Source organism: Equus quagga, chromosome 16, assembly GCF_021613505.1.
Source record: "Equus quagga isolate Etosha38 chromosome 16, UCLA_HA_Equagga_1.0, whole genome shotgun sequence".
Classification (NCBI taxonomy): Eukaryota; Metazoa; Chordata; class Mammalia; order Perissodactyla; family Equidae; genus Equus; species Equus quagga.
The window spans coordinates 24385696-24410627 of NC_060282.1; the positions used below are offsets into that span (position 1 = coordinate 24385696).

General features: G+C 37.6%; 1 protein-coding gene across 6 annotated transcripts in view; it reads left to right on the top strand.

The window, feature by feature from the left end:
- Window positions 1-24932, top strand: part of TRPS1 (transcriptional repressor GATA binding 1) — a 250785-nt gene that overhangs the window by 769 nt on the left and 225084 nt on the right. For 3 of the 6 annotated variants that reach the window (XM_046641992.1, XM_046641996.1, XM_046641997.1), the window contains exon 1: window positions 56-563. The exons of 1 other annotated variant lie outside the window; for it this stretch is intronic. The gene's annotated coding sequence lies outside the window, so the exon portion shown is untranslated. Of the gene's footprint in view, window positions 1-55; window positions 564-981; window positions 1228-1991; window positions 2117-24932 lie in introns of those variants that run through there. 2 more of the 6 variants (XM_046641993.1, XM_046641994.1) reach the window with 2 other exon arrangements.

The following is a 24932-nucleotide window of genomic DNA, read 5'->3' on the forward strand; positions in this document are numbered from 1 at the left end:
CCGGGCGGGGCGGCGGCGGCGGCGGCGGCGGCGGCGCGGGGACGCGCGCTGTCTCTTTAAGGGAGCTCGGTCTGGGGTGGCGCTTTCCTCCGCGAAGGCTCCTTTGATATTAATAGTGTTGGTGTCTTGAAACTGACGTAATGCGCGGAGACTGAGGTCCTGACAAGCGATAACATTTCTGATAAAGACCCGATCTCACTGCAATCTCAAGCGTCCTCTTTTTTGGTGCTGCTCCTTTCTCCAGACCCCGCGTCCTCTCGATCGCTCTCTCGCCTTCCTATTTTTTTTTTTTAAACAAAAAACAACACCCCCTCCCCTCTCCGACCCGGCACCGGGCACATCCTTGCTCTATTTCCTTTCTCTTTCTCTCGCTCTCTCTCTCTTTTTTTTTATAAAGGGGGGGAGGGAAGGGAAAGGGGGGGAGGCAGGAAAGACCTTTTTCTCCCCCCCTCCCCCCAATAATCCAAGATCAACTCTGCAACAACAGAAGACGGTTCATGGCTCTGGCCGCCGCGCCACCATCTTTCGGGCTGCCGAGGGTGTTCTTGACGATTAATCAACAGGTAAGGAGGGGAGGCCCGGGCGGGCGGCGGGGCCGGGGGCCGCGGGGAGCGCGGGGGGAGCGGGCGCCCCTCGGCCGGGCCCGGGGCGCCGCGACGCGAGTGCTGCGCCCGCGCGTGTGTGCGCAAAATGTGGGCGATCGCGAGCGGGGAGCCCTGGGAATTAAAAGTGACTTTCTTTGAGGGGGAAAAAAAAAAAGCAGAGGGAGAGTGTGCAGAAAGCCAAGCGCAGGCTTCTCGGGTTTCACATGCATTTTCTTTCTTCCTTTTTGCGCGTGTGATTTCTTTCTTTCTGTCTTCTCTTCTGCCCTCTTTTCCCCCCTTCCTCTCCTCCTGTTGGTAGGTCTAAGGCATCTGAGCCTTAGAAACGAGCGACTTCAAACTGCAGTAGCCCCTGGAGTCAGGAGGGTCAAGTTCAGCCGCCGGGGAGGAGGAAAAACAAATCCCCATTTGCCAAAAAAAGAAGTTTCAGGCCGGTGCCCCCTCCCCCTCGCAGCCCCACTCCCCCTCGCTGTCTCTTTCTGGCGGATTTTAATTCTCTCCTACCGGGCGCAGCTGAGGAGCTGGAGGTGGTTGGACCCGAGGGGCCGCGGCCGCCGCAGCCGCTGCAAGTTTTTCTGGGGCTCCTGACAAGCGGGGAGCAGACTAGGCACCAGCATGCAGAGTAGTAAGTTGGGTGAACTTGGGAGGGTCGGGAGGGTCCCAGAGAGGGGCCTTCGTGTGGTCTCCAGAGTGGGAAAACAGCACAGGACTGGCGTTGGCTTGGGAGAGTTTGCAAAGCCAGGCTTCAAACTTTTTTCCCTTAAAGGCCCAGCTGGTCTGGAGAAGAAGAGGGTTGTCGCATCTCCTGATGCACCCGCTTCTGCGCGGCTCAGGGAGCTGGGCCGAGGGGTCTGTGCCCTGTCCGTGCCATGTGGCAGGGCCTTGCAGCCAGGGCGCTTCCGTAGGGGCTGAGGAAGGGGCAACTTCCTCTGCGGTGCGGATGATGCGCCATGTGTCGCGGGTCAGCGGACACTGGCCAGTGATTAAATGCCTGACAGCGGTGGGACATCCCGGCGGACGGGCGCTTCGCCTTCTGTCTGGTTCCTGTTTGGGTTCTAGAGAAACGCATCTTTGAAAGGCCAAGGCAAACACTGCTGTCCCTTCAAATAACTCCGGGATTATAGGACCCCATGAATAATTTGAGGGTGAGGCGGAGGTGGGAGCTGTTTGAAGTGCAGAGCTGTTTTTGTGGCTGGGCAAGCTTTTTTGTTAGTACCTGGGTGAGATGGTGGTGTTTCCCCGCTCTCCCCAGGGAAGTCGGTAACTGTTTTATGGCCCTAAGACTCTAAAGCAATTTAAGTTGGAGGGCGAGAAGGACTGGTGGGTTTCAGAGGGAATCTTGGACTTCATAAATTTTAGGTCTTCCTTTACTTCCTCATATCTTTTTAGGCCTCAGAATTGATACTGGGAAAGTTTTTGAGTAAGAGCGATGGATCTTAATGATGAATCCAAATTATGATAGACTATTCATCCTTATCCTATTTTGGAAAACCACGGCTAGAATTTTAAGTGAGGTAAGTCAAGTGAGAAGCTTAGCGGAGAAGTTAAATCGCCGAGAAGTCAGGCCGATTCATTGAACTTCTGTAGATTCACTGAACTTTTGTAAACGCACCAGGTGAACAGGACAGGGTCTGAGAGGGGTAATAAGTACAAAGGGAAAGCACAGATAGGGCCTGAGACAAAAATGACAAAGAAATGATAACTCTAGGCCTGGGTGTTGGAAAAAATTTGATTGTTCAAGGCAAAAATAAAGAACCTTCCACCGGCTCTTCAAAGTCCTCCAGCTCTGAAGTTAAAACCTATGGATCTTGCTGGCATCATGTTACTTTCCTGCTGGTTTTAGGAAAAGTTGATCATTTAGAAAAGGCTGCCAGAGTTAAAAATGCAAGGGGCAGCAGGGGAAAGTAATGCGGGCAGCCAGTTCTTGACGTGGACAAAATGAGAACGAGAAGGAAAGTTTCTGAACTGCCAGTTGTAAAGTTTCTTACACGCTGCTCATTTGCCTAGAACGCTTTCTCACATATTCCACCGGTTAACGTAAAAAAGCAAACTAGCTCTGAAATGGTGTGGGCTTTTTTTCTTTCCCCAAGTATGCCAGGGTTGTGAATAAATACAGGGTTTGTATGGGAAGATGAAGCGTTTCCTGTAAGTTGTGATGCTGACGGGACAGTCTGGAAATGATACCAACATTTTGAGGATTTTTTTTTTTTACCTTTAAGTGAAAGTTTATTAATGACGTGCTTAATCTTAACAAGTCAAACATATCGTTCTTAGAGCTTCTCTCTCCTCAGATTTCATAACTTCCTTTTAAAGCTATACTCTTGGATGAAAACATCTCTAGATTCAGTTAGATGTACAGGGCCACTAACGTGCTAAAGTTTGATGATGGTTTCTGGATATTAACAATGTGAAAATAAAACTCCTGAGGGGGAAATAGAGTTTTAGTGCCAGCATGATGACTTGATTTTTCTGAATGTGAGGCATTCCGAAGCTTCATTAATACTCTGTTGGCAAAGTATTATTTACCATCGGTGAGCTGATGTTTACGGCTTCCTGATCTATTATATGTTAGCATATATGTATGTAGAATATTTTTCCACACATAATAACTAAGTCTGACACTCTCCAAAGGAATGGTGGAACAAGTTTCTTACAAAAAAGTTTGTCACTCCTTTGAATTCTAGATGCTGTAGGGTGTCTGCTGCTGTTTGGATTTCGTCCTTTGTCTCTTAAAGGTAACATTAAAAGCAAGGAAGAAAGTGTCAGTAGCTGGGAGGTCTGAGCTGATCTTAGAGCTCAGCCTTTTGACGATGAATCTTTTAGATGATTTTATAAAATTTTTGCTTGAAAATAAGTTAGAATCCATGTTAGTGTGCTAATCATAAGTGAGTTACACATGCGCCTACCCTATTTTCAGTATTATTTTTACTTTTCTTTTAAGTCACATCCTACTCCTGAATTTACTCTGATTTCCGCAGTGCAGGTCTCTCATACACATAAGGAAATCTTCATTCATAAGGAAAACCTTCAAAACAGAGAAATGAATGCTTCTGTGGAAAAGCTGCTTTTAAGATCCTAGTATTTCAGTGACGTTTCTATTATTCTTGTTATTGTTATTATTATTTGATGTGTGTGTGCAGAGAGAGGGAAATACAGACCACGGTTTGCAATTAATGATCTGTACCTTTCTATTAAGAAATGCCAAAGGGTGTTAAGTTTTAATAAACTCTTGTCTTACTTTCTTTGTTGAGGTAAATCAACATTACTTGAAAGTTTTGAAAGAACTTGTAGCAAGTTGTTTTTGAGCTAGAACTTTATTTTGAATTTGAAGTTAGCACAAATATTGATAACGGGACTTGAAACGTTTTTCATGATACATATATGTAAAAATTATATTTTTTTCTTCAGTACCCTTTTTGATAGCAGACAATAATGTAACACTGTGCTATTCTGTGTAAAGCAAAATAGACCTTGAGAAAGTTGTGGGCAGGTGTTTATAATTGATCTAAAGGGAAAGTTATTATTTTCGAAATAAGTGATGCACTTAAAATAAAATGACTGGTGCACATTAAAATATATTCTTATTAAGATATTCTCTGGTGTGTAAAATGAAGCCATTCATTCAACAGACTGACAACTTTCCACTTGGTATTTGCTTTTGCTTAATTTAGTTTCCGCAGGACAGCTCGTGTGGTAGTCTGCATCTGTTTTTGGCAGACACAGAAAACTATAAACTCAGACAGTTCTGTCCCAAATATTGCAGCTCACAAGTTGTAATCAATTTGATAAAAACAGGCAAGTTTTATGGTCTTGCTTTCTGTTGTTCATCCTTGGTCAAGTTTTCAGGTAACAAAAGTTTCTTTCTCCCCCTCTTTTGCTGGTTATGACTACTAATACATTGATAACTAATTCTGAGTCTTGTTTACTCATTTGTTTTCCTTATTTGTTATTTGTTGAAATTTGGAGAAATTAATGACGGCATATCTGGACTTGGTTTTACTTTGTCTCTCTGTGATAACTATATTCATCTTTTGATATTTCATACGAAAGAAGTGAATTCTTTGTTAGTATAATAGTTATGATTTATGGAATTGTAGGCTTCCCCTTAGATAAAATATGAAGAAACTCTTCTAGCCTTTGCCAAGTAGAAATTTAATGCAATTCTCTAAGGGTGCTTGTAACTGTCGTGTGTAGAGAAGACTTACGCACTTTGCAGTTATTTACATTGGAAAACGTTGAGTAGTGTTTTTTTATAATTATCAAAATTATTTATCTCCTAAAAGCTTTAACCAGTGGATTAAAGTAAATATGCTAAAATGCCAAGTGTTGTTTTATACGACTGTTCAGTAGCAAACAGTGCTGCAGAGGGAATAACCACTCTTACAAATTTATCCTCGAGTCTAAGTGGGTCTTAAGCTGTTTGGTTATTTGTATAGGATATTCTGCTAATTATATATGACCTTTATAAATAATGTCTTTAATGTTGCTATTATGGTCACCTTTATGGTTGTCATATCACTCCGTGGTTCTCAGATCCTGGGAACTGAATTCGTTGGTCTTTGGCTTGGTTCTCTGGTGCGTATAATAATGCTCGAACTTGGTTTAGGTTAGAAAGAGAACTTTGGGCTTAAGGAAACCTCTTTACTCAGTTTGCAGATGGATCTATGGATGAAAATTTTTTGGACTGTCAAGATTTAGTTAGCTGAAGAAGTCAGAGGGGTCGTTGCAGCTATAGTAGCTATTATCATAGCAATGTCTACTTTTTGTCATCTCCCCCCCTCTTTTTTTTCCAAGAGCACAAATCCGAGTAGCACAAAGAAAGATGAAATTTTCTCTGTCCTTCCAATTTGAAGCATCATTGGAAATCATTTTCTGATTCAAAGCTATAATTGAGATACAAATAACATCAAAACACCCCAAAGAAGACATTCAGGATATGCTTTTCATTCCTAAGTATGTTTCATTAAAAATGAGAAAGAAAACTTTTAATTTTTAAAATGTTTCTAGCTCTTTAAAAACCTGCAGTAAATACTTTACAAGTGGCTAGACACCTTCCCTGGTGGTTTAGTTTATACAAGCAGGAAACTTTCTCTCCTACTCTTTCTCTCTCTCTTTCTTGTTTTCTTTAAACCAACTGACGTAATGCCAAACTTTGCTTTAAAAGAACAGACAGAAGTAATTGGTAGCTTTTAACTTTTAATAATGTTCTGGATTGGTTTTAGTGGCCAAAATGCCATTTAAAAAAAAAAAAAAAGTTCAAGTAAGAACGGGCTTGTGGCCTGAGGAAGAAAGGCTCTGTTGATGTAGTTATTTTTATTCTTGTTTTTCAATCTGTTATTAAAAATCTTTCCTGCTGAGTACTGCTGGATTTCTCCAATTGCTCTCTGTCATGGCTGGTGCATTTCAGGTTACCGTCACTTGAACAGTTTTTGGGTTTTGGGGAGAATGGGTATTTGTGTTTCATTCTTTCTTTCTTATTTGGAAAAAAAACATTTGTTTTTGTTTCATTCAAGATGAATTAATTAAGATTATCAATGGTGACAGGTCAATGAATATGTTTACATAAAGAATGCTACACCTGTTAGCAGGAGCCTGAAATGTGGAAGTTAAATTGTGTGACATTAATCATTTTTATGTGCAGAGGAAGGAAAATAGATGAAACTTGACAAAAATATATTTTTAGATTGAAAGCGTTAATTTTAAGGGTCAGTTTGTTTCTACTGGTGGTTCTTTTTCTTACGCAATTTCAGATTGTTAATTTTTTAACCCTATTTATCACACCGTGTTTTTCATTTTTTTTTTTTTAGTCATTTTCTCTCTTCCTGATCTTGCACAGGCAAACAGGACTTTCTCCAGTTAAGAGACATCTTGGTGATGTTGATTGACATCAGGGCAACTTCAGAAGCTGGCAAGTTGGAAAATCTTTTCGGAGGGCAAAAAGATTTGTGCCAGTTTTTTCCTCCTTGGAGAAACGCACTCCACCCAGAAACGGGGCCCTCCGCCCCAGTTGGTGGGCCAGAACTGAATATCGACATTTCTAATGTGAATTATTCCTAAGGTTTAAATCTTAGGATTACTTGTCTTGGACTTTGATTTTAACCCCAAGTTTGTTTTGAGAGTTTTTGTTCTTTTTCTTCACCCATAGCGCATTTTAGAAATAATCCATACTGAAAATCAGGTATCATGCAGATACCTTAAAATGTCTTTTAAGGCATTTATAATTATCAAAAACATTCCGCACGTTCAGGGAAGTTGAAGTGTTCTCTGCATAGAAATTTAACAGTTTTGATTTACCTTAGGTGTTTCTCGGTTTTTCTTGTGAGAGCTACAGATTTTGGTTCAAATCGGGGGCATTCTTTCTTTGGTAACTACTCCTTGACTTTAGGGTTTCTCAGGAAAACTTTAGGAACTTAAGCTGTAAGTTGTTCGCTTCAGCATAGCATGAGTGTCTCAGAGTAAGTCTTGGTTTATTTATTTTTTACCAAGTTTGCAAACATAAATTTCAAATTATGGGTTTCTCTGTCATTACATTTTTATTTAATGAAGTTCAGTTTATTACTTCAAAACTGAGGGAACTGGAATAAAGTTTAGCAAGAAGGAAAAAAAGGCAGAGGGAGGTGTTTGGAGCTGCCATCCTTTAATATCAGCAGTTTGTTTACTGTTCTGTGGTGGGGAGGGTTTGGGGATGCTTTGTGGAAGATGATACAAAAAAAAAAAAATCCATCAATTGCGCATATGATCCCCACCCCTTAAGGTTTACTTAAACAATATGTTTCAGTTTTGCCTCAAACCATTCTGCACCACTCTTGCTCTAAGAATCCACCGCTATCTTGGTTCCTGAGCAATTAAGGATGACTCTTTCTCTTATATAAGGAATTGCACTATTGTTTGAACAAAGGTAACATATTTTGATTTGTGTAATTTTTGGGTAGTTTGTAGTAGGATCCCTATACTATGAGAGGAAATCTAGCAGTGTAAATGCCTGCAAATGCTGGACATATCCACGAGAGCTGTGCTGTGTTTAAATTATTGCTGACATGTGTGCATGCTATTGTAGGTGTGTTTTACGTATGTAATGTACGTGGACGGCTAATCTGTAGCTACACGTTGATGGTGGGTTCTAATATGCTACACCATCAACTCTACGCTTTAAACATGCATCTTTTTTAAAGGAGCTACGTGACCTGCTTTATAACGTCTAGAAGTTTGAAGTAAGTATGGAGTTTAACCATAATGAAGCCTGCTCTGAATTTACTAAGGAATTAAAAAATGTCAAAAAAAACACAAAAACCCTTGTAAATCAAAATGCTACCTCTCAGTGTATTTTAAGAAATGCTTCTGAAGATAATTTTTTTAAAGTCCCATTTCTGTGGTGAGGAACAGTTAAGTGGTAGGGCTGTTTCTGAATATATCTTTTAAAGCACTTTATAGTTTACAGTTCTGTCATCTCAAAACGTTATGTAGAAATAATATGGAACATGTAAAGACTCTGTACTATGACCCAGTGTGTTTTTCCCTAGGGTGACAGATTCTGTGCGTCACCCAAATGTGATGCTCTTTGCTAGGCTTGTAATACTGGTTTTGAAGGTTGCTGTACGTCCTATTTTATCAAGCAACACAATACAACAATTTTGGTATCTAGGTAATTGACAGTCAAAATAGGCTTTGGAAAATGTTCCAAATACTTTTAAGTCAGTCAGAAATGAACTTATATATTCAATTTATTTAACACTTGAATAAACAAATGATTCATTGTCAGCTACTTAAGCCTTCTGTAGTAGATAGAGTTAAAAGGAAATGTACAAGTGTTCATAGTTTATTTTCTGTTCTTTTATCCTTTATTTGAAGGGAGCATGGTTTGCTTATTTGTATTTATAATTGCTGTATCTGTTAATTACTTTGTATTCATGATAGTGGGTAGTATAGTATTATAAAGAATAATAAACGTATTCGTCTTATCTAATGTATATGTTCCAAGCTTTAAAAAAGCATTAATATTATATTATTAAGTTGAGTATTATAATAACCGAGAATGAACCTAGTATAGGATGATAGATATACCAAGACTGCTATTTAGACGTTAAATATATTTTAGCTGCAGAAAAAAAGAGATTAAAAAGATTTTGCCTGAGAGCTTTTGTACTTGTAGAATTTGGACGGAATTTATGAAACTTACAAATCAGCAAACATTTATAATACAATCTATGCTTCTGGATTAGATTCTACAGTATGGTTCTCAGCGAATTCTTGTGAATCACTATTTCACTTTCTCCTAATAGAAGCATGTATTGTATCTGAGACCAGATCCATCTATAAATAGTGTAAATATATACGGCAGAAGTTAGTTTGTGGAATCTAATTTCTCTATTACATGATGCACTTCATGGGCAAAGGGATCAAGCATTGCTAATCTGGTTTTAGCTTTATTTTTCTCTGAGCTCTGCACAAGTGCAGCATATGAATTTGTGACTTCATATGAACTTAGTGTGTACGTGTGCGTGCACACATCTGTATTCTCACTCGTATAGAATGTTTTTGCATTACAGAGACTGAATGGAATTTTAACATATTACATATTTTTTTGAAATGAATTTAGCCTTTGTAATATCCATTTTAATTACTTAACCATCCCAACACCTGTTTGAGGGTTAATTTAATTATAATTTTGTTTCTGAAATGAGAGCAAGATTGGCAAAACAAATTAAAAACCAACTTCTCCTTGTGACTTCTCTGTGATGTTATTATCCACACATCATCTTTAGCTCTGAAAGACGTGGAAATAAATACATCAGCCTCTTTTTCTCTCAATACCATTAAGTCGTTCTGAACATATTAAAGTTCCTGAAAGAGATTTTGGCATTTGTTTCTGCTTTGTTTTTGATGCCATTAAATATTTTTGAAAGAAAGTATTGCTCACTTTATTTTAAAAAATACCATTCAACTGATGGAAGTTGACTGGTCATGTATATATTAATTTTAATCAAAGCATATATTGTTAAATTTTCTCGGTACATATTAGTCTAATTTTTGGATGATTAATAATTCTTTATCAGTTATTTCCAGATATACCTTTGAGATCATTTAAAATCATGTTTTTTCTATATTTAGCTGCTGAATTTTTATATGAATAAATCTATTTAAATTACAAATTGAAAAAACACAAATGATTATGTTTAATGCTGTCTTTAACTTATCATTGGAAGTATATTCTTTTTAAAGATTACTGCAAATTTTGTTCTTCAGTTCTTCAAACTTAGGTAAATTTTAGAAAATAACTTAGGTACAAGTGGCCAAGTGTAAGCAATTTCACATCCAAGTAATGAGTAATATGAAACATTATTTTCCGTAATTTATAAGCAAATAATATAAGAGATGTTTCTCCTTTGCATTTAGAACGACTTTGCATTGCATTCATTGGATGTCAGAGCAGCTCAATTACTATAAGAAACTCACTGTCATTTAACCCTCAATTACAGTAAACTGTTTATATTACTCTCTAGCCCATCAGTGTTTATTCTGCTTTTAAATGTCCCATTCTTAAGACAATTTATGTTGTTGAAAGAGTGCCCTAATTATTTACATTTCGCTTTTTCGTTGTACTTTGATAAGCTGTAAGTAAGAAAACTGTCACTCATAAGATTTTAGGCCAATAGTAAAAATCATAAAAGCACACATTTTATGTGTAAATATGTGTACATGATCTTGCCTGTTCACTTTGTCAAACATTTAATTCTTTAATGTTACACATATTTGTGTATACTTATGTACACACCTGTCGCGTACTTTTTAGTCCCGAAATAGTTCAATATTTCATTGTTAAGGTTTAATTATGTACATACATGCTCTTCTTGCTCCCGGTATAATTCAGTGTATCGTTGGCAAGAATAAAAATTCAAAGATGAGGCCAATAATGATTAAAAATGGAAGACGAGGGTTAGAAATTAGTGTAAGCAAGTTTTCCTCCTTTTTTTCCCCCATTTTTCCTTACTGTTTAAAAAGATGTATATATATTCGTATATATATCTGAGCAAAGGGGGCCTTGGATACTGTAAAATCTAACGTAAGGAACTATTGCTATATATGGCTTTATTTATTTGTGTATTTGACATTCTATTTCTATGACATAGAAAACTTTGACCTCTTTGCTTGTGGTACTTGGGAATTTTAGATAAACCCCACTGGGGTCACACTCATCAGTTCTGGCTTTGCGTGACAAAAAGCATTCTCCAGCTTCTGGTGCGCTACTGTGCTGTTTTCCTTCAGGAGTGGAAGTCCTGTAAGTTAATTTGGCATTTGAAAGCACAACTAGAATTTTTCCTTTTTGAAAATCCTCTGGATGGTTTTCAGAGAAGTAAGCAGAGATCACGGGCAGCACGATGTCGTTCATTTCAGGATGCTAAAGAAAATTATGCTGAGACCAGGCATGCTTCCTCTGGATTATTCTGCCATGCTTTATTACTATTTTTTCCTGTGTTTTTTTTTTTTTTTCCTCTTTGGGATCTAATATTTCAGTTTTTTGGGGAATAAGGCTTTCTCCTTTCAGTGGAAAAAAATGTGCCAGCTGTTTGATTTTTACCTATATTTCTTTATAATATTTATATTTGAGGGGGCAGTATAAGAAGAGAACGAAGCTTATATACTGTAAAATAATAATTTGATTTTACTGTTTGCTCTTGAGCAGGGCTTTGCCATTCCATTTCTATGAGGAAATGCATTGAATAAAATTAAATAAAGTTGTGGTATCATTTTGAAACAATTGTAAGCACCCACTGTGACATACTTCTGGCAAAAAGATTAAGACAATTTTAGTTACTGAGTGCTTCCACCAAACTCTGTATTCCAAGTTTATACATATGAATTTGACTATTTGATCATGGATGATGCTTGAAATGAATATATCTTGGTTTAGGAAAGAGAGCACTTAAATTATTCTCACCGTCAGTATGCTTTAGATTTGCAAGAGATAGAATGCCAGGCATCATGTTATCAACCCCTTGGAGTCTTTAGTAGAGTTTTACTTGTTTTATTGTAGCTTAAGCACAGGCTGCTTAATATACTGGTGTGTGGAGCGCTAGTGCAGTTCAATAAATGATTGTATTTCCATCAAGATTTAGGGAGTAAGGTACACCCCCTAGAATAGTAGCCATTTGCTAAGGATGGTTCTGAAGTTTGGAATTTGTAACTGATTTAAGGAGCTACCGCAGAAATGTAATAATAGAAATATTCACAGTGATCACCTTTTATAAAAGTCACTCTGTCTTTCATGTCTAGGAAAATATAGCAGTGAATGTTTGCGTTTTGTATGTTTTGTCTCCAAGCAGAGGAAACTGACAGTTTTATGTTTTAAGTGCTGAAAGTTGTTCTTGGCCAAGCAGTCCCTGAGTTAATCACTGGGATGTTAACTTGAACTTTTGTCTTTAAAAAGTTTTCGAATTTTAAAACGAAATATGCTCCCATTACTTCCAAATTGACATCCTGCATTCTGGATTGGTTTTTAGAGAAATGTTTTCCAAATTCTCTTGGATTGCTTGAAGTCCATTGATTTTGAAATACTTGGTTTTGTTTTTTTTCAGCTTTTCAGAAAGGAGAGGAAATACCTCATCTTTTTAGGGTTTTCTTATTAGAGAACCCGTGTTATTTTCCATAAAACGCAAATTAATTTTGCATTCATTTCTTTTCCTTTTGTGTTATGTTTTCAGAATCTCATTTTGATGCATCAGAAATTGAGAGATCAGTCATTTCAGCTCTTCTTCCATACCTTTCTGTGATAAGATATTCTGGTAATTTCTAAGGAGTCACTACAGAGAAGTACTTTCTTATGTCATTTGCGCAGTTTTATTTGTATTTCAAAAAGAGTGTGGTTTGAAAATTGTATATTTATTCTTGAGGTTAATTGCAAAAATTACGACCGGTGTAGAATAACATGACATTTCGTTGTTTCTCCTTTGCGTCTTATGCAATTTGTCTAAAAATTTGATTGAAGGAAAAAGAAAAAATATTTTAACCCACTTTGAAATCAGTTTAAGATAGCCCTGTGGAATTTTCCGAAAGTAATGAGAAAATATAAAATACTGTCAAGGCGCAGGGGTAAAATGAAATCTGTATATAAAGTGGAGACTTTTAACCTGACGTATTTTCGTGTAATGATGTTTTGGTGTAAAGAAAATCTTCTCTGGTTTTGCCTGTATTTTATTTTTTTGCAAACTGCTTAAAATGATTGACATCCTTAAATTATAGTTATGTGTAAAATAAATAAGGCTGCTACTAGAAAGAAGCAACAGCTCTGCTCATTCATCTTAAAGACGATTTAAAAATATTTTCGTTTGGAACAAATGCATCAGGCCCTAAAGAAAAAGATAGCAAATTGCAAATTTGGTATCCCTCACGTATTGCCCTCACTGATTCAGTGAAAGTGGAATTAACTCTGAGAGAACGCATTGTATCTGCTCCTGGTGACGTGTATTTAACAGTATTTTGGTGTCTCCTCTGGTAGAAATGTGGACGTTTCGACCAACCACCTCCTTTTTGGGCTCCTGTGATGTCAGGAGAACATTTTGCCAAAACTTTTGGTCCAGCGTAATCAAAACCATGTTGTGGAATTAGACTAATGTGATGATTTCAAATCATGTTTCATGTGTTGTTTCGAAAGGATAATTTTTAAAAATATACCTACTTGGAATATAATGGAAGAGCCAGGACAGTGTTTTTAGATTTATTTCAAAGCCTCTAGTTACAGATAAAGAAGAAAACAATTCTGCAGGTTGTTTCTTCTTTGGCGGCTATAGGAGAAAATGGGATTTATTTTCGTAAACACCTTTGTAGAAATAATTGGTCAACTTTATTTTGACAAAAGATGATCCCGTAAAATTATGAGCAAACTTTCTGAGCCCAACAATAGGTGCATTTTATTTCATTAGGTCACATCAATCAAACCATGTGCAAAAGGAAATAGACAGAAGAATAAATTTAATCACCTATCTGAGGTCAGATGTAGAGTGATCTGTGTAGCCTGTGAGAGAATTTTCTTAGTTTTCTGCTTGAGCTCTGAAAGCTGGTCCCCATCTGCTTTGCTGATGGGCACGTTTCATCGTGTGTGCGCGAGTGTATAATGTTGTACTTTCCACATACATATGAAAATGTGGATCTAGACTTAGAGTCTTTTAACAGCTTTTTGTGGTGGGAAGGTAGACCCTGGCCAGTGAAACACTTCTTTTCTCATTGGCTGAACTGGCCTTGAATGGTCAGTCTAAAATCTGCTATTCAATTTTGTTTCTTGGTTTTTCCTTAATTCAGGTATTATTTAGAGTGACAATAGGATCATATTTTATTTTGAGTGGTAGAAGGGACATGAGCTACTGTCGATTCCTGCTGAATCATCTTCTTTTACAAAGGAGAAAACTGAAGAATAAGTCAAGTGAATTTCCCATGATCACACAGCTACTTAGATAAAGGACTGAGCTAGAACCGGTATCTATCTGATTGCTACCCTCATTTAGACATAAAACACTAGACAGTTTTGATGTTTGTTGAGGAAATCTGCTTAATATTTGAGATTCATGAATCTTTATTTTTCCTTTTGTAGATGGATATGAGAATAGAATTAGAATATCGTTTATTAGTATGTAGTGGGGAATGGATCATATAAAAATCAGTTGGTATATTCATATTATTTCTCTGTCAATCTCTTATGAAGATATGGGAATCAGATGTTTAGTCTAGAAGTTATCCTGGAAGATTAAAAGTTCCAGCAGAAAATCTAGGTTTAATACTTCTTTCAAACACCTGAACAATAGAAGCCTCTTTGGTTTCGCCAAAATCCAGTTGGTACTGAAGAATTGGTGATAAAGTGGTCATTCATAAGAAGTTAGTTTATATTATTATTCAGTCTTTACCTTAAAATACCTCCAACATTTATCTGTATAGAGACTAATTTAAAAAAAGTGGTCCATTTGAAGTAAGGATTTTTTATCTTTGAAGAAACTGGACTTTTCTTTATTCCTAACAGCCATAAGCCCCTTGGCAGGTTGGAAATTATAGACAGCATCTGTGAGATTAGGCCAGAAATGCGCAGGTAGTTATTATTAAAATGTGGTTGAGAAACCATTTGTGGCATTTTACATAAACTCCGTAGCATTTATAAAAACAAATTAATATAAGAATCATAAAAGGACCTCATTTCTTTTAAATGCTTTTCTTATTAATCCTGTCTTTTGAATGAAAAATTTCAGCTATTTTAAATGTAGTGAAGATGAAATATTTTAAAGTATAAATTTAACGCCTTTACTTTTCTTTTAGAATTTTTTTAATGTTCCATTTTTATCCATGACCCCGCTGTGCAATGTGGATGCATATTGTACAATCACATTTCTTTATTGGTTGTAGTTAACCTGATTTTATTCATTTACTTTGCTGCATGGGAAAAACAGGAAAAATTCTCTGTCGTTTTAGACATCTCAGGTATTTTACTGAAATTTCTTGATTAATTTATTTTTTAGTCCTAATATTTTATAATCTAAAGGGTTAACGCAACTGCCCATGAGTGAAGTTTACCATTTACAACCCCCGACGCTGCTGTCATTTCCATTTTTGTTTAAAGGAAGTGTGATGAATGCCATGCAGAAGGATGTTGGACATAAGACATCCCCCAAACTCTTTCTGAGGACAGCTCCAGGAGTGACTTTGGAAAGCAGGAGGTGTGGCAGACCCTGGAAATGGGCTGCTTTGGTCCAGGGTATACGTCTGAACCCATTTCATGTTGAGTTCCAAGGTGAAGATACCTGTTGGTCTGCTTTTTATTTGTCTGGGTTTTCCTCTGTTTGTATCTTAGCCAGAGGGCAGGCTTGTCTTTTTTTTTTTTTTAAATTTGCTTGTTTCGTTTCATTAATGTTTTTTTCAGGTGCAAACCTTTTGTAAATGACTGTGAGTAGTTATTCCTTTAAAATGAAACAGTTTGCTTGTGGAAAGTAATCATATTCAGTCAGTTAGAAATAATCAATTAAATCAGAGAGTAATGGAATGATCTTTAACATTAAAAACCAGTTCTTCTAAAATGGCTTAAGGAACCATTTTAACTATTATGCCGATCATTCCACATAAAATCCCTCTCTTGGTGTGGTGAGCATACTATTCAGAGAAACTTCCATTATTATTGCATAACTATCCAGGATTTCTTCCCTCCTCTTCCTCTGGCTAGTCTCTCTTTATATAGTTGAAATTTTTTTTGACCTGACTGTGAATTATAGTTTAACATCCAATGTATACCTGATAGAACCATAGGAAACACTATCCATGCCTACATCGTCCTAGTTTTTCTTAGTGATTTTCTTAATGTTATTTTGGAATTTATTTTTCTACTTGATTCTCCCTCTATGTACCAAGTGTCTCTTTTTTTTCTTTGACGTTAGGAGATTGAAAATTTACTGTGTACTCTTGGCGTTGCAGATCAAAATAAATTTAAAGTGGCTCTTACTCTGGGCTTTGTTTATCAGAAAGTACTTTTTTGTTGGCTTTTGAAACAGGTCAAATCCAGATAAGGTTTAAGTAAGATGAGTTGTGGTATTTCATTTTTTCTTTCCAGTTTTTAAGAGATTTGCTTTCCTGATAAATCAGTGCACATTTAATTTTATTTCACTCCCCCTGAATCCCGACTGTGCTTATATAGTCACCTGCTTTTGGTAAACTCAAACATTCTTTACACGGTTTATACTTGTTCTCATGGTATGTATTCAAGAACAAAGACTATGCTGGATGTTTTATAGAAGGTAGTTACATGAACATATCTTCTGCCCATTTGGATTATAATCCAATTGCGGTTGCTCATGGAGTGTTCTTAGAATCTAGGAAAAGTCCAGTTGCAATTCTCTGGCTAATATATGCCTGCCGAAGCTGAGAGGTAGGTTATGGTTCAAGCACTGGACTGATTATAGGGAACAGTGGACAAATGATGAATATAGCTCCCTTGACAGTTTGAAAAATACAAGGTAAAACAAAACAAAAGGCTACTTTTTATTTATTTCCAGATGGATTTCATCTTGTACTTGGCATGGCACAAAGTCAAAATGTTGCTCTCTGAGATTTATTAATTAGAATGTTTCTAAGCCAGATATGGAATCCGTTCTCCTTTTTCAGGTTGAAGATAAACCTACTCAGATATAAAAATAACCTCAGAGTGGGGAAAATATTGAAAGCCTGAATCTGGGCTGCTTTTGGTGTACATCTCCATTTCTCAACCAGGTGAAATTTGCCAAGGCTCCTCCGCTTGTTGACACTGCTGCATTGAGGACACCAGTGGCCTCGTGGCAGCCAAGCTCAATGGTCTTCCATCTGACTGCACCTCTTAAGTGAACTGGATGCTGCCAACCATTCTCTTGAGTATCTCTCCTGGCTTGGCTTCCGGGGCACTGCATCTCTGGCACACTTGTTCTAGTCTGTCCTTGACTTTACTCTTAATCTCCGCGCTTTTCCTTGAGGATTATGTACTTTCAGCTTTTGATCTGAATGAAATAACTCCAGCGCATTCACCTCTAGACCTAACTTAGTTTCCAAGTTCCACTATCAGTGGCCTTCAGACTCCTTAGGTACTTGTTTAGAAATCTGTGTATCATCGTGAGCTTGGCATTCAGGACTCCAAGCTCTGCTCCCAATTTACCAATTCCATCTATACTACATACACCATGTGTTCTATCTTCAAAGTAGTTCTTAGCCCCAGAACATTCTCCAACCAACCTTCGTTCATATTCTTTCCTCTGGGAAATGCCTTTCATCCAACCTTAACTATAAGGATTCTACTCGTTCCTCAGATGTTGACTTTTGTATTTCTTGCTGCCAAAGCCTTCCCATTTCCACTCATTTAGATTTAAACTTCCCTGCCCTGTGCTCCCATTTATTTGTGGCTTTAGTACAGTCCATACCAGAATCCACATGGCCTTACAAATCTGAGGAGAGTAGGAGCATACCCCAATATTTTTGTTCTCTTTGCAATGCCTTGGATACAGTGGTTTCTCAAAAGTGTTGCGTTAAATTGGCATATGGGGGAAGAACGCTCTGGCCAGAAGAGGGCAAGACTTTTAAGTGTTGAGAAAATTGTGAAATTGGGTCGTCAGTTTCAGAGAAGGAAAAGGATTCTCTGATGTTGCATAATTAATAGACGTTGCTTGAAGTTTGCCTTAATATATTGTTCCTAAAGAATAATACTGCTGGTTACAACTTACCATGTTGTGTTTTGCAGTGTGCTCTCAAATTCTGCCTTTGATTGATTAATGTCATTGAACCAAGTGTGATGGTGTCTGTGAAACAGGCAAAGGGAGGCCCAAACACATTTGTGAACTGTAGTAAAATGAAAAGCCAGACTGCCTTGTTGGGCTTAATTGATAGTGCATCTGAGGTACCGTGAAGTAATCAAAGCTGCAGAGTGAGAAATGATGCATCCTTAAAACGTGGAGAATAACGGTAGGCTCCAAGGTCATGAGTTAGAAATGTGGGTTTAACTTGACACATGGTGAATATTCATCAGCCCAAATGTTGTGTTGTGATGTTTGGGGACAGTGCCTTATGAATTGGCTTCAGGATGAAAATTACCTGTAAGTGGGTCCAGTGCCTATCTGCTAAGGAAGGAACGATCATTTAGACCCTCCGGAGATCTAACAAGGATATTGATGGGTTTGTCAGGAGCTGAACAGAATCCTAAGTAACGCTGCTTCAGGATGCCCAGGTTTATGGCAGTGAAAGGAAATTGAACCCCCTTTTGTTCTTTTTAATATCCATGTCTTCTTGAGAGATGGCCAATAAAGTGATAACTGAATAATAGCTGCTGAGACATGTCTCATGTTGAGACAGGAACGCCTGAGACTTGTTTGAATGTTTGATTTTTACTAATCACTTTTAATTTCATCTTAAAAGCCAAGGAACAATTTTGAATTTTTTTTTTAAGACTGTATCCTTGGCCTTCTCTCTGAAGTTTTTTTTTAAACTAAAAAACTTTTTTTATCTGAGAATTGAGAAGTCCCTTTGATTTAATATATGAATCTGTTAGGCACTTAAGTATTATTTTAAACAGCTCTGGAAAGTTAGTAAGGCTTGTATTATTGTGCATTCCCAAATCTGTATAGACGTGGAACTGTGAAGGAGAAATCAAGGAGAGGATCTTTGTAATGAATTTCTTTCCTTCTAGGACAGTTCATTACTTGTAGGAGTCTCATTTATCTATTTCTTCCTCAAAAACAAAACATTCCAGAGCTTCCTTGAAGCCTTAGCTAATTGCATTTTTCAGACATACTTTTCTGATGTCACCTTATGTCTATCAGCAACTGTAAAAATGCTTTGAAGGAGAGAGTTGGATTTTTCAAAGTAATATCTGCCCGAATTTTACAAACCATTTAAGTGACAGTAGAAAGAGTTTCATTGAAGAGTACATTCTAGTTAATAAGTAGGAGTTTTTAAATCCTCTGTACTTTTCCACAACTGAAGGGGTGCATACTTTTGGTTGAAAGTAAGTAGGCGAAATTTCGTCCTGCTGTTCTGGTAGTCTTGGTGGCTTAGAAATCTCTTTATTGCAGTTTCATAATCCCTGACATGACTATACAGCTCTCATGTGTGCTAAATGCAGAAATAGAGGAAGGAAATGTATGTTTTGGCTCCATTAAAGTGTTCCTTATCAGACTGTATGTAGGAGGAATGGGCGCTGTTGAAGATGCCTCTATTTGCCAGCTGGACAGCACGTGCACTGGGCTCGTTTCCTGTCTGCTAAAGCTGTGTGGTGCCCTGTAATGATGAGAAGGAGCACATTATTAAATGTGTCGGTCGTCGTGTTTTCACTTGTGAAAATCAGGGAGCAGAGGGCATGCAAACTTTGCCCAGAGGCTGGACACAGTTTGCATAGAAATGAGCTACGTGTAGCAACAACTGATTGGGTGGATGCGTAGCTAGCACTGATCACTAAATAAAAATGAGAGCAACCACAGGCCATAGGTGAGCAAGGTTTACAGGGGATAGGCTCCTTCCCGAGAGGTTAGTCTTCCATTAGGGGCCACCTTCAAATGACGGTTGTATTCACGTCTGTAGAGCATGCTGCTAAGTGTGTTGTCTCCACTTGTGATAGGATCTGCTGTCATCCTCATTTCTTAGGGAACTTTAATCAGTTGCCTAACCTACAACAGGTAGCAGTAGCGGAATCAGGATTTGAACCCAGGCAGTCTGGCTGGAGGGTTTAGACTTGGTAAGCAATTCTTCTTTATTTCTCATCTGGCGTGAGCAGGATTTTAAGTTGCTATGTATTCCAGGGGTTTCAAAGCCAACGTGACTTACATAATAGCACGGTTCCACTCTGCTTTCTTCTTAAGCCCTAATCTACTTTTGTTCCTTGTCAAAGATAAAAAGTCATCGCCTTTATATATGACCTTTTAAAATCTGGTTTTAGTAATAATTCACCTTCAACCAGTGTTCTTTCCATAGAGATAGTTGGAATCTGTTAAAAATTCTATATTAGTCGAAGTAACTGCCTCTTTTCTTGGCTCCTTTACAGTAAAAAGGCTGTGATCAGCAAACTCATGTAAGGGGAAGTTGTTGAATGACGTGGGGGTGTGGTACTGTCCTGTTAATCCTCAGGGCTTTTTGTTTCTTAAATTATTTGCCCCCCTGCGTAACTACTCTGGCTCCCAGTGGGATCTCGACAGGCGTGGCATTCTGACTTGGCTTCTGTGTGTTACGAAAACATAAGGAAAGCTTGGTTTGAGTTAGACATCAACAAACAAACAAACAGAAAACCTTTAATCATCTAAATATTAGCGATTTGTCTCTCTTGGATTAATAGAAAAGGTAATTTTTATTTTATGAAGGACTTTTCAGACCCAGTGTGTTTTGGTGGTTCGTACAGTCACAGAACTAAGCCCCGAGTAAAACTGCTCTTTCTTCTTTTATTTTTAAGGAGAAAAATAAAAATCAGAGCCGCAGATCAGGAACAGAAATGATTCCATTTTCTTTTAACTGCTTCTCAAGAAGCTGCAGGCAGAGGTGGTTGTGTCTTGGAAGAGGCTGCTGGCTGACTGTGGCCCTGCCTTTGAAGCTGCGGCGACGCGAGCTTTGTGTGTGGGGGGGTGCTCGCTTTCGCATAACCCCCTGGGCCTGCTGCAGCCACCACGCGTGCTCCACACCCGGGCTGCGGGCGTGCTGTCGCAGGAAGTCCTGCGGAAGCAGTTGTGTGCGCTCGGTCCCCCTCCAGCCTCGCTCCGGCGGGCTGGTGCGCGCCAGCTCGCAGCGCGCTCGCCTCCCATCCCTCTCCCCGAGCCCTGCCTGCCCTCCCCGCGCAGCTGCATCTGCATCTGCATCTGCATCTGCATCAGGCCAGCCTGGGGCTTGCTGCCTTTCCTTACTCCTTTTTCTCCTCCTGCATCTTCTGCCTCCCCGCCCTTTGATTTCCCAACTTGCTTTCCTCTCTCCATGAACTCACTTTCTTCTTGTCTTCTACCTTGCTTCCTCTTTTTCTGCTGCCCCTCTTTGATGGGGCTCTCAGATTTCATCTCCTCCTGCGGAATCCCACTTACTCCTTTTTAAATCTTATGATTCACCTGCGATCATTGTGCAGCATGTAGAGACAGCTGCCAGTGGCGATAACTGAAGTTTTAGTTTTTCATTAATTAAAAAAAAGTATTGTTAGCTTTTCAATCAGTAATGTACTTTTTCATACAGAGTTTTCAAGGAGCTGCTTAAACCAGTATTTCTGACATTTTGAAGTATATTTACTTACACAAACTTTCCTGAGTAGATGGAAGGATTGTGTCTCATGCATTCTCAATCAGAAAGCTATGAATAAAATAAACATAAGAAAGTCATATGCCCTAAATCACAATTTACGTTATAATTTAGGAGTCTTAATAAGTACATGAAGCCTTTTTGGAGTGACCGAGGCATCTATTGTATTTTTGGTGTTCTGGCATTTGAGGCCTTTATATTTTTCTTACATTATGAATTTTGAGACAGTCGCTCTGCATGAATCCTATCAAGTTTTATCCCTCTCTACATTATTAAGCTTATTTTTAAATTAATTCATTTTAAGGCCATGCTTTTTACACCCTCTGTATTAATTTCTGGAAACCCAAATTATTAAGGCCATATCACAAAACAGTATTTCTAGTAGAGGCCCTCTTAAATTCCTTACTCAAGAGATATTTAGCAAGGATTGAACTTTATTGATTCATATAATTTATATCCAACTGCTTCATTTCTGCCTCTAAGATTCCAGTATGCCTGAGGTAGTTGATAGGTAGCTGGATGTCAGGGGGCCATTTTAACTTGTAGACAATAGGGCTTATATATTGATGCCTTCCTTGATTTTAAAATTCCAAAGAAATTAAAAAAATAAGGAAATTTAGATCCTTCTTTTTAACTTGTAACAGATTATCTTCTGGTCTTGCTTTCTGAAGCGACCGTTTTTGTTAAGTTAATGTCATAAGTTGATTTCATAAGACAGTACAAAACTGGAGATGTTTTATTGAAAAACAATTGACCCTTAAATATATGAAATTATTTAATACAGCGGATCTTTTTAAAGTGATATGTTGAAAGGACAATGATAATCTTGTGATAAAAGCATCAACAATACTAAACCAATTATTAGTAAGTACTGTTCTGTCCTCGGACTTCTTAACTAAGTAATTACCTTGTAAAGACAAAGGCACCGAAGTCACAGCACCAAAACACTAGTTCTGATGTACAAATAGTAAAGACTTGAGTCCTCCATACCTTTTTCTCACTGTTGGAGGAGCCATTCCTGCAATTTGAGAGGTACTTATTCACTAGTCATAAATGTGCATCACAATAATTTTTAAGCTTTTTGGTTTTGTGTTTTCACATTTTTCTATTAACTGGGCACTTTGGCCTCTTTCCAAGCTTGTTTATTCTCCAGATATGTACAGTAAAAATTAAAATAAAGAAGTCTTAGCCATCCCAGTGCCTTCTGGGACATGTGACTGTTGAGAATAGGCTTATGTCCAGCTGTGTTTGGAAGACCACCGGGTTGTAGCTATGTTTTCCTATCTGCGGTGTGGCTTTGTTGAAATAAAATCAGAATTAGAGTAAGTCTTTAACTTCCCTAGTTTACAGTATTCCCTTCTATAGTCTATGAGTAATACTACCTGGGAACAGGTTGCAGGGGGAGAATCAATTTAAATAACATATATAAAACAGGTTTGGTGAATGCCAAAGGGCTGTGTAAATATTTATTATTATAATAATTATAATCATTGTTCTGTTTCTAATCCTTTTAATTATCATATATCATTAACTCTGGGAGTGCTTGTTAGACTGTTCAAAATGATGTTTCTAAGACCTTATTTTATCTTTTAATTTAAAAATTATATTTAGGATATATACAGAGTGGAATTCCAGCTATCAGCTATTGTAGGGAAGAGCGACATCATATTATTCCAAAAGACTAGCTGGCATCATTCCTTTGGAAGAATATGTGCCTTACTTCATCAGCTCTTATGTTTGGATTTGTTATATAAGCTTTGGGGTTCAAGGGCACACTGAATTGTAAAAGTGTTTGAAAGAGATGTTTTTGGGTTATTTTTTCACATTGTCCATCTGTGTCTTGTTCTTTAGGTCATTAATGACCTATGCAATTATTTTTATTTTAAATTATATTTGTATTAGTACTTAATTTTAACACATGGCGTTTTAAAATACATGACTTTTTGAAAGCCAGAGATTTCCTCTCATCGCTTACTTTTTGTATCATTTCATGGAATTTCTTCCTCTTCTCCAAAATGAGTCTTACAAAATTCCCCTTCAGAATTAATCACTGTCTTATTTGTCAATAGGTGGTGGTAACTTCGTCAGAATACGTCAGACCCTTTCCTGTAGAGCAGGATCTCACAGATAATATTTTGTAATTCCTTCTGGACATTTCAGAATTTATTTTTTACATATATGGGACATGTGCCATGTCATAAGCACTTTGTGAGTAAAAATGATTTGTTACTGCTGAGGTCACCCAGTTTTTCCACAGGAGAATAATAAATAGTCATGTGATTTCGTAGCCACGGTAGGCTGTACTCCATGGTACAGTGATTCTGAGGCATCAGTTTGTAACCACATGTCCTGAATTTTCAAGCTAAATGTGTGTGTGTATCTTTTTTTTTTCCTTTTTGAGAAGCAAGCATGCTTTTAACATCAGAGATAAAAATATTATTTTACAAAATATATCTACTAAAGAAATAAGATGATTAAAATTAATAAAGTATTTTTTAAGGTTAGAAGCTCAAAGCGTTTTCTTAACAGTGACACATGAGGTGTCATTCATATTTTCTATGGGAAATTACAATGAAGCGTTGCAATTATTTTTTATTTGATAGAAAAGAGGTCCCTACGGAGAGCACTAATCCTAAATTTTTGCTGACAAGTGCTGCTCTCGAATTGTACTTGGAATAAAAAATTCAGAAGTTCTTTAACTAGAGGCTTGCAGAGTGTATTGATGAGATGGCTAGAATTTCTCTTTTTGTTGTGTAAGTTTTCAAATAATGAAGGAAGCTCTAGAAGTCATTCAAGAATTTCCAAAATGAGACTTTTTGAGGGTCTGAATGATACGGATTCTCTGAAAATTTCTTTATCACTTAGACACAGTTCTCTATTTATTTTGTGTTGAGTCAGTAGGTTTATATCTATATTTCTATTTATTATATGTGTATATAGAGTTTGTTAATATGTGTATGTATATTTAAAAGATACTTGTATTCCTTAGACTTCGGAAATTAGGGAAACTGAAAATGGAGCTTTCATCTCCACCCCACAGTTGTTTTTCAATACAGATCTTCGGTAACTGGAAACCATTTCTATATTCTGGTAATTTGATAACCCATTTTGAAATGCATTTGTTGAGCTCGTTGTAATTCCATGTGCCTCTAATGAAAGGCATGTGAAGGTATACACGGAAAGAATGGACTGTGGTTGGTCCCTGCAGAGATCCTGCTGCCCCTTTGGGGCAATCTTTAACCTGGCACCCGCTAGTGTATTTGCTACAACGGAGTTTTCTGAAATTTAAATGATGTCACATTTGAAAGCGATGCCAAGAAACAATGTGGCAGTTTCTAAATTTTGTGAAGCTAAAATCCCTGGTTACAAGAAAGAGTACATGTCACAGATGAGTAGTTAGTAATGACTTCAGTTTAGCAGGAAAAGAGCAATTCCCATATGCTGATTCTAGTCTCATAACAAAGAATGTTATAGAAAGATGCACAGTATTTAACAAGCTGTGAGTTAACGTGACAGTGTCAGTGGATCTAGTTCCAGAAGGATAATCACGTTACCATATTTCTTCAAAAATATTTTAAGTTATAT